Consider the following 10,421-nt stretch of genomic DNA (forward strand, 5'->3'; position numbering starts at 1 on the left):
TAGCTGGGATTACAGGCGCACGCTACCACTCCTGGCTAATTTTTATATTTTTAGTAGCGACTGGGTTTCACCATGTTGGCCAGGCTGGTCTTGAATTCCTGAGCTCAGGTGATCTACCTGCCTTGGCCTCCCAAAGTGTTGAGATTACAGGCATGAGCCACCGCATCTAGCCTCCTCACATTTTAAAATTTATTTTAAAAATTTTTTGTAGAGATGGGTTGTTACCATTTTGCCCAGGCTGGTCTCAAACTCCTAGACTGAAGTGATTGTTTTGCCTCAGCCTCCCAAAGTGCTGGGATTATAGGCACGAGCCACCACGCTTAGCCTGTCTCTTCTTTTCTCCCCTCAACATTAGCTTTCCCTTGGCCCAGTCTCCCACCACCTCCTGGTGTTTATACCCTTTGTAATTGAATCGGACTGATCTATGTGACCAATAGGATATTACAGAAATGACAGAGGATGGCTTCTGAGGCTAGCTGACACGAAAACATTGCAGCCTGTTCCTTATTCTCTCTTGGATTGCTTACCCTGAGGAAGGCTGCCACCATATCATGAGAACAGTTAAGCAGTCCCTCATAGGGAGGCTCTGAAGGTTCCAGTTAATAACTAGCACTATGTGAGCAAGCCCTCTTGGAAGTAAATCTGCCAGCCCCAGGCAAGCCTTCAGATAACTACAGCCCCAGCTGACATCTTGCCTGCAGCCTCCCAAGAGACCCCAAGCCAGAACCACTCAGCTAAACTTCTAGTCTTCTGACCCACAGAAACTATAGTATAAAATGTTTATTGTTTCAAGCCACTAAGTTTGGGGTGAATTGTTATATGGCAATAGATAACTAATACATCGCTGGGATTAAATTACTGAGAACAGCTTCATGACCTCCCGGAAGGAAAGGTTCACATATACTAAAGAGGACTGATTTAAATTTAGGTATGTAATTGAGGAATTTTAGAAAACAGAAAACATGGTGTGAAAGATCCAAGGCAGGGGGTAAGGAGAGGAGACAGTTTTTCTGTGCATATGCGTGTTTTGAGATGTAGGAAAGAGCAGAAGGGGCCAGGTGCAATGGCTCACGCCTGTAATCCCAACACTTTGGGAGGCTGAGGCGGGTGGGTCACCTGAGATCAGGAGTTCAAGACCGGCCTGGCCAAAATGGTAAAACCCCATCTCTACTAAAAATACAAAAATTAGCAGGGTGTGGTGGTGGGCACCTGTAGTCCCAGCTACTCAGGAGGCTGAGGCAGGAGAATTGCTCAAACCTGGAGGTGGAGGTTGCACTGAGCCAAACTGCATCACTGCACTCCAGCATGGGCAACAGAGTGAGACTCCATCTGAAAAAAAAAAAGAAAAGAAAAAGAAAAAGGCCAGCCATGGTGGCTCACACCTGTAATCCCAGCACTTTGGGAGGCTAAGGCAGACGGATCACTTGAGGTCAGGGGTTTGAGACCAGCCTGGCTACATGGTGAAACCCCGTCTCTACTAAAAATACAAAAATTAGCCCGGCTTGGTTGGTTGGCACCTGTAACCCTAGCTACTCGGGAGGCTGACACAGGAGAATCACTTGAACCCAGAAGGCGGAGGTTGCAGTGAGTTGAAATTTCACCACTACACTCCAGCCTGGATGACAGATCGAGACTGTCTCAAAAAAAAAAAAAAAAAAAAAAGCAAAGGAGCTAACATATAGCTGAGTAGGTCCTAGAACTTGCCTTCAGATCAAACACCTCCTAGCCTGTATTTGTCAGGGCTTCTTACCTCCCTACACTTAAAACATCTTTTACTGATTACATTATCATGGTAGATTAAAAATAACCCCCTAGGGAAGCCAGTCAGCGTGTCACCACGTGAGATGTCTGATTCTCTTTAACCTACCATGCTGTAAGGAAGCCCAATTTAGCCATGTGGAAAAGTACTTGAAAAGAGAAAACCAGCCTCAGCTGTTTCAGCCACTCCAATTTAGCTACCAGGCATGTAAGTAAAGAGGCCATCTTTCGTTGGACATGGTGGTTCATACCTGTAAACCCAGCACTTTGGGAGGCCAAGGCAGGATTGATTGTGGCCAAGAGTTCAAGACCAGCCTGAGCAACATAGTGAGACCCCCATCTCTATGAAAAATTTAAAAATTAGCTGGCCATGGTAGCACATGACTCTAGTCCCAACTACTCAGGAGGCTCAGGTGGGAGGAACATTTGAGCCCAGGAGTTTGAGGCTACAATGAGCTATGATTGAGCCACTGCACTCCAGCCTTGGTGACAGTGAGACCCTGTCTCAATAATAATAATAATAGAAGAAGGAGGAGGAGGAGGAGAAGGAGGAGGAGAGCCATTCTGGAAATCTGGTTCAGCTTTTATGCCCACTTCAGCCCCAGCTGCCAACTTACTCCAACTGCATAGAAATCCTGAGCAAGAACCTTCCTGCTGAGCCCAGTCAGCCAACAGAACTGAAAAAGGTAATAAAATGGTGATTTTAAGTTGCTAAGTTTTGGAGTGATTTGTTCTGTAGCAAAAATAATCAGAACAACGAAAGAAGGAATGAATCAGGGAAACACTAGGAATCCTTGTTTTGAAATGGAGCCATTTGTCTGGCTGCGTGACCTTCTCCAGCTCAGCTTCTCAGGTTCAGGAGGAGAGGTAATAAACAGTAGTGCTTATGCAAGATTTTCATTTTACCATGGCACATGAAGAGACGTCAAACACCCTATGTGTGATAAATGAGCATTTAATAAAACTGGGGCCAAGTGTGGTGGGTCATGCCTGTAATCTCACTTTGGGAGGCAGAGGTGGGAGGATTGCTTAAAGCCAAGAGTTTGAGACCAGCCTTGGCAACATAGTGAAAAACCATCTCTGCAAAACAATTTTAAAAGTTGGCCAGGCACAGTGGCTGAAGCCTGTAATCCCAGCACTTTGGGAGGCCAAGGCAAGCAGATCACTTGAGGTCAGGAGTTCAAGACTAGCCTGGCCAACATGGCGAAACTCTGTCTTCACTAAAAATATAAAAATTATCCAGGCATGGTGATGCACACCTGTAGTCCTAGCTACTCACGAGGCTGAAGCAAGAAAATTGCTTGAACCCAGAAGATGTAAGTTGCAATGGACAATTTAAAAAGTTACCAGATATACTGGCCGGGCGCACTGGCTCACGCCTATAATCCCAGCACTTTGCGAGGCCGAGGTGGGTGAATCACGAGGTCAGGAGATCGAGACCATCCTGGCCAACATGATGAAACCCCGTCTATACTAAAAATACAAAAATTAGCTGGGTGTGGTGGTGGGCACCTGTAATCCCAGCTACTTGGGAGGCTGAGGCAGGAGAATGGCTTGAACCCGGGAGGCGAAGGTTGCAGTGAGCCAAGATCGCGCCACTGCACTCCAGCCTGGTGACAGAGTAAGACTCTGTCTGGAAAAAAAAAAAAAAAAAAAAAAAGAAAAGAAAAGAAAAGAAAAAATTCTAATTATCTGGCCTACCTTGTCTATAGGCCATAAGACCCCTATTCCAGAGAGAGTCTTGCCCCACACCCGGAAGGAAGTAGTGCAACTCAGAGAGGCCAAGAATCTAGACAGACAGGCCTTGCTGGGCTCCTCACTCAGTCTATCAACATTAGATCTTGCCCTTTTTATCCAGTTACCTGGCTGTTCACACTTTGTTGAACCCAAGCATAAAAATCGACAATTTTTCCTGTATCTTTGAGTTTTCATTCTGAAGGCTCTTGTGTATACATGTTAAATAAATTTGTATGTGCCTTTCTCCAATTAATCTGCCTGTCAGTGGTTTTCAAACCTCCAGGGGGCCAAGGGCCTTGGCCCCTACAGGAGCATCCACATATTTTTTGGTTTTTTGTTTGAGACAGAGTCTTGCTCTGTCACCCAGGCTGGAGCACAGTGGCACTATTACAGCTCAGTGCAGTCTATATCTCCCAGGCCCCAGCAATTCTCCTGCCTCAGCCTCCCGAGTAGCTGGGATTACAGGTATGCGCCACCATGCCCAGCTAATTCTGTATTTTTAGTAGAGACGGGGTTTCTCCATGTTGATCAGGTTGGTCTCGTACTCCTGACCTCGTGATCCGCCTGCCTCGGCCTCCCAAAGTGCTGGGATTACAGGAGTGAACCACCACGCCCAGCTGGTTGCCCTTTTTTTTTTTTTTTTTGAGACAGAGTCTTGCTCTGTCACCCAGGCTGGAGTGCAGTGATGCCATCTCAGCTCACTGCAAGCTCTGCCTCCCGGGTTCATGCCATTCTCCTGCCTCAGCCTCCCGAGTAGCTGGGACTCCAGGCGCCTGCCACCATGACCGGCTAATTTTTTGTATTTTTAGTAGAGACAGAGTTTCACCGTGTTAGCCAGGATGGTCTCGATCTGCTGACCTCGTGATCCGCCCGCCTCAGCCTCCCAAAGTGCTGGGATTACAGGCGTGAGCCACAGCGCCCCGCCCTGGTTGCCTATTTTTATGGTTATTTCTTGAATATATGCTAAACAAAAGCATATATGCTAAACATGTATATGAATATATGCTAAACAAAAGCATGAATGTGGTTATTCATGCCTCCCCTTCTTAGACCATATAGGGTAACTTCCTGATGTTGCCATGGCATTTGTAAACTGTCATGGCACTGGTGGGAGTGTAGCAGTGAGGATGACCAGAGGTCACTCTCATTGCCATCTTGGTTTTGGTGAGTTTAAGCCAGCTTTTTTACTACAAACTGTTTTATCCAAAAGGTCTTTGTGGCCTGTATCTTGTGCTGACCTCCCATCTCATCCTGTGACTTAGAATGCCTAACCATCTGGGAATGCAGCCCAGTAGGTGTCAGCCTTTTTAACCCAGCTCGTGTTCAAGATGGAGTTGCTCTGGTTCAAATGCCTCGGACAGAAGGAATGCTGAGGCCATGAAGCTTCCATAAAAACAGAGGATTGGTTTGGAGAGCTTCTGGATGGCTGAATGTGTGGAGATTTCTAGAGGGCGGTGCACCCAGGGAGGGCATGGAAGCTCCGCACCCCTTCCTTCATATCTATGCATCTCTTCATCTGTATCCTTTATAAGAAACTGGTAAACATCACTATTTCCCTGGGTCCGGTGAGCCTCTCTAGCAAATTTAAGGAACCCAAATTGGGGGTCATGGAGACTTCAACTTGTCGTTGGTAGGTCCGAAGTTCCAGTAGCACAGACTTACCACTGATGTCTTCTGCAAGGGACGCAGTGTTGGGGACTGAACCCTCAACCCATGGGATCTGATGCTATCTCCAAGTAGATAATGTCAGAATTAAATTGTAGGGCCCCCACCTGGTGTCAGCTGCTTGGTGTATGGGGAAAAACTCCCACATATTTGGTCACAGAAGTCTTCTTCTGTGTTGGCGATCATTGTGGTGGTGTGAGAACAGTGGAAAAGCACAGTTTGGGAGAGTTTTTCCTGAAACACACTCTTAGAGAGGAGTAGTCATTTCCAAGCAACAAAAAAATTGCTGTGAGCTCCATAGTCAATGCAAGGGAAGCCTTTAAGAACACTCAGCCTGGTAAAAATGTATATGAAAGGAGACATCTGGGGAAAAAGAAGCAGAGGTGGGATCCAGGAGAGATTCCCTACTCAGCAAAGCTTACGGGTATTCTGCAGGCAGAACACTGGTTTCAGTTTGCTTTATATCAGTCATTTTTGGTCCAAGAAAGTAAATTTTTAAAAATTCTAAGTCCAGACATAGGATTGCCAGTTTTAATTTTGCCACAGGGAACACTGTAAAACAAAACACACTCCTGTCACTTCCGGGTTTTTTTTTGTTTTTTTTTTTTTTTGCTTGTTTTTGAGATGGAGTTTCACTCTTGTTGCCCAGGCTAGAGTGCAGTGGCGCAATCTTGGCTCACTGCAACCTCCGCCTTCCGGGTTCAAGTGATTCTCCTGCCTCAGCCTCCTGAGTAGCTGGGATTACATGCATGCACCACCACGCCTGGCTAATTTTTGTATTATTAGTAGAGATGGGGTTTCTCCATGTTGGTCAGGCTGGTCTCAAACTTCCGACCTCAGGCAATCCGCTCGCCTCGGCCTCCCAAAGTGCTAGGATTACAGGCGTGAGCCACCGTGCCCTGCTGTCACTTCCATTTTAATGAATATTTTGATCCATAAAAAGTAGAAACTGTCTGGGCGCAGTGGCTCACACCTGTAATCCCTGCATTTTGGGAGGCCAAGTTAGGAGGATTGCTTGAGTCTAGGAGTTTGAGACCAGCCTGGGCAACATGGCAAAACCCTATCTCTACTAAAAATACAACAACAACAACAACAAAACCTAGCTGGGTGTGGTAGCTTTCACTTGTGGTCCCAACTACTCAGGAGGCTGAAGTGGGAGGATCACACCATTGCATTCCAACCTGGGCAACGAGAGTGAGACCCTGTCTTAAAAAATAAAAGAAAAAACAAGTAGAAACAAAATACATTTATGGAAGAATACCTTTTTTTATGGGATACATTTTGCTTTTTGCTTTTTTTTTTTTTTGAGACGGAGTCTTGCTCTGTCGCCCATGCTGTAGGGCAGTGGCACGATCTCAGCTCACTGCAACCTCCGCCTCCTGGGTTTAAGGAATTCTCTGCTTCAGCCTCCCAAATAGCTGGGATTATAGGTGCGTGCCACCATGTCTAGCTAATTTTTTTTTGTATTTTTAGTAGAGACGAAGTTTCAGCATCTTGGCCAGGCAAGTCTTGAACTCCTGACCTTGTGATCCACCCGTCTCAGCCTCCCAAAATGTTGGGATTACAGGCATGAGCCACTGTGCCTGGCCAAATTTTGCTTTATGAAGAACCTATCACATTTCCTTTGTATTTATCAGTTTTCTTCTGGCTGGTGAGCTTGTTTTCAGAAATAATGACCCGTTCCACACTGACTTTGGGAAAATTACTCTTCTGCTCAGGATTCTAATGATTTTGGAGTATAGAAAGAGAAAGCCAGGCTGGGCTCACACCTGTAATCCCAGCACATTGGGAGGCAGAGGTGGGAGGATTGCTTGAGCTCAGGAGTTCCAGACCAGCCTGAGTAACGAGGCAAAACTCTGTCTCTGACAAAAGACAAGTAGTCTCTGCTACTTGGGGGACTGAGACTGGAAGACTGCTGAGCCCAGAAGGTCAAGGCTGCAGTGAGCCATGATCACACCACTGTACTCCAGCCTGGGTAATAAAACAAGACCCTCTGTCAAAAAAAAAAAAAAAAAAAAAAAGAGAAAAGAGAAAGTTACTTAGGTGAATAAAAATAAAGAATGGAACGGTGAATTGACACAAGGGATGTCATGGAGACCAGTCTTCAATTTTCTGTGATGTTTTCTCTCTGCTTCCCTCTATACATCTGTTCCGCCTGTCTGTCCCTTGATTGATCCTCTTGAACCTGGCCTGATAAGTTACAACCTCCTGCACCAAATAGCTACCATTTTCTGAGAACAACCTTCTCAGTATCTGTTATGGGTCGACTCATGTTCCTCAAAAACACATGTTCAAGTCTCAACTCCCATACCTGTGAATGTAACCTTATTGGGAAAGACGGTCTTTGCAGAAGTAATCAAATTAAGATAAAATCATTAGGCCAAGGCTCACGCCCATAATCCCAGCACTTTGGGAGGCTGAAGCAGGTAGATCACTTGAGGTCAGGAGTTTGAGACCAGCCCGGCCTAAATGGTGAAACTCCGTCTCTACTGAAAATACAAAAATTAGGTCATATGCAGTGGCTCACACCTGTAATCTCAGCACTTTGGGAGCCGAGGCGGGCAGATCACCTGACATGGGGAATTCGAGACCAGCCTGACCAACATGGAGAAACTCCATCTCTACTGAAAATACAAAACTAGCCGGGTGCATGCCCGTAATCCTAGCTATTCAGGACGCTAAGGCAGGAGAATTGCTTGAACCTGGGAGGCAGAGGTTGTGGTGAGCCAAGATCGCGCCATTGCACTCCAGCCTGGTCAACAAGAGCAAAATTCCATCTCCTCCACCCCCCCCCCAAAAAAACAAAAATCAGTTGGGCATGGCGGCGGGCACCTGTAATCCCATGGACTCAGGAGGCTGAGGTGGGAGACTTGCTTGAACCCAGGAGGCAGAGGTGGCAGAAAGCTGAGATGGTGCCACTGCACTCCAGCATGGGTGTCAGAGCAAGACTCTGTCTCAAAAATAAATGAGTAATAAAAAGATAAAGTAATTAGGGTGAGCCCTAATCACATTGGTCTCCTTTTCTAAGAAAAGGAGAAGAAACACAGAGACAGACACACAAAGGGAAGACAACAGGAAGAGAGATACACAGGAGAACACTACAACAACACAGGCAGCGATTTAAGTGATGCATCTACAAGCCAGTAAGTGCCAAGCATTGCTGGGAGCACCAGGAGCTCAGAGAAACGCATGGAATAGATTCGCCCCTACAGCCTTCAGAGATATCATGGTTCTGCTGTCACCTTGATTTTGGACCTCTGACCTTCAGAACTGTGATAGTATAAATTTATTTCACTTTAAATCAGTGGGTTGGCCAGGTGCAGTGGCTAGCTGGGACTACAGGTGTGCTCCACCATGCCCAGCTAATTTTTTGTATTTTGTAGAGATGGGGTTTCACCATGTTGTCCATTCTGGTCTCGAACTCCTGACCTCAAGGAATCCGCCCACCTCAGTCTCCCAAAGTGCTGGAATTACAGGTGTACGCCACCACACCTGGGCCAAGTTATGTTTAAAAACTGACCCCCAGATCCTCAGAGAGACTGATTTGAATAATACAACTGTGGCCTGCTCTGTGTGAATTACTCTTTCTCTATTGCAATTTTCCTGTCTTGATAAATTGACTCTGTCTAGGCAGCTAGCAAGGTGAACCCACTGGGTAGTTATATCCTGGGCTCCAGTGATCCTCCCACCTCAGTCTCTCAAGTAGCTGGGATCACAGGCCCACACCAGCACACCTGGTTAATTTTTGTGTTTTTAAATTGTTGGTAGAGACAGGGTTTCACCATGTTGCATAGGCTGGTCTCACACTCCTGGGCTCCAATGATCTGCCCTCCTTGGCCACCCAAAGTGCTGGGATTATAGGCATGAGCCACCTCACCTGGCCTTAATAAAATATCGTAATTTCTCTAGACCAAGCATTTGTACAAGATATGGTCCCTTAGGAGAAGAAATATTGACTGGTTGGTAAAATAGTTACTCCAAGGTACAAGTATGCCAAACAAATTAGGCGATACGTGGCTAAGAGCAGTGACTTACACCTGTAATCTCAGCACTTTGGGAGGTCAAGGTGGGCGGATCACTTGAGGTCAGCGGTTTGAGACCAGCCTGTCCAACATGATGAATCCCCATCTCTACTAAAATTAGCCAGGCGTGGCAATCGCCTGCAATCCCACCTGTAATCCCAAACTGAGGCAGGAGAATTGCTTGAACCCGGGAGGCAAAGGTTCAGTGAGCTCAGATTGCGCCACTGCACTCCAGTCTGGGTGACAGAGCGAGACTGTCTCAAAAAAAAACAACAACAAAAAAAAAAACACACAAATTGGGCTATTCATAAATATCATTAATTGGGGCCTTTTATGGAAGCAACAGGTGGCAGAGATTCAAAAAAAGAAAAAAAAGCTCACATCAACACTCAAAGATGTTATGTATAGTGTGTAGTGTTTCCCTAATCAGACTGAAACAGCTGAAATGGGAAAAATCTTTAGGAGAGTTTTTTGTTTTTTGTTTTGCCATTCTTGGGATTCCTTCATGTTACAGCGGGAAGATAGTCCTCATGACATGCAGAGCCCAGTTGTGAAGCCTTCTACCTAAATAAATAAATGAAGCCTGAATTTGAGCCAGGTTAGTAAGTTCATCAATCATCTTTCTCTCCAATTTCATCAATCAATCTCTCCAAGGAGAATAGCCCTGATTTATGGTGTTTTCTGCTGGCTTCTGATTCCCATGATGGCCAGTTTCAAGTCCCCAAGCTGAGGACAGTGAACTTGAAGTTGAGAGGAGATACATGTACCAAGCATTTGAGCTATCTTCTGAACAGTATTGCTAAGGAGTTTTTATTTTTATTTATTTATTTATTTTTTATTTTTTAATTTTTTTTTTTTTTTTTGAGACAGAGTCTCGCTCTGTCGCCCAGGCTGGAGTGCAGTGGCCAAATCTCGGCTCGCTGCAAGCTCCGCCTTCCGGGTTTACGCCATCTCCTGGCTCAGCCTCCGAGTAGCTGGGACTACAGGCGCCCGCCACCACGTCCGGCTAGGTTTTTTTGTGTGTGTGTATTTTTTAGTAGAGATGGGGTTTCACCGTGTTAGCCAGGATGGTCTCGATCTCCTGACTTCGTGATCCGCCTGTCTCGGCCTCCCAAAGTGCTGGGATTACAGGCTTGAGCCACCGCGCCCCACCAGGAGTCTGTTTTAATAGTAGTACTCGACATCTGCAGAGAACATAAAGGAAGAGTATTGTTTTCTGTAGACCAGGTATCTCACATA

This window comes from Chlorocebus sabaeus, chromosome 2, assembly GCF_047675955.1.
Source record: "Chlorocebus sabaeus isolate Y175 chromosome 2, mChlSab1.0.hap1, whole genome shotgun sequence".
NCBI lineage: Eukaryota > Metazoa > Chordata > Mammalia > Primates > Cercopithecidae > Chlorocebus > Chlorocebus sabaeus.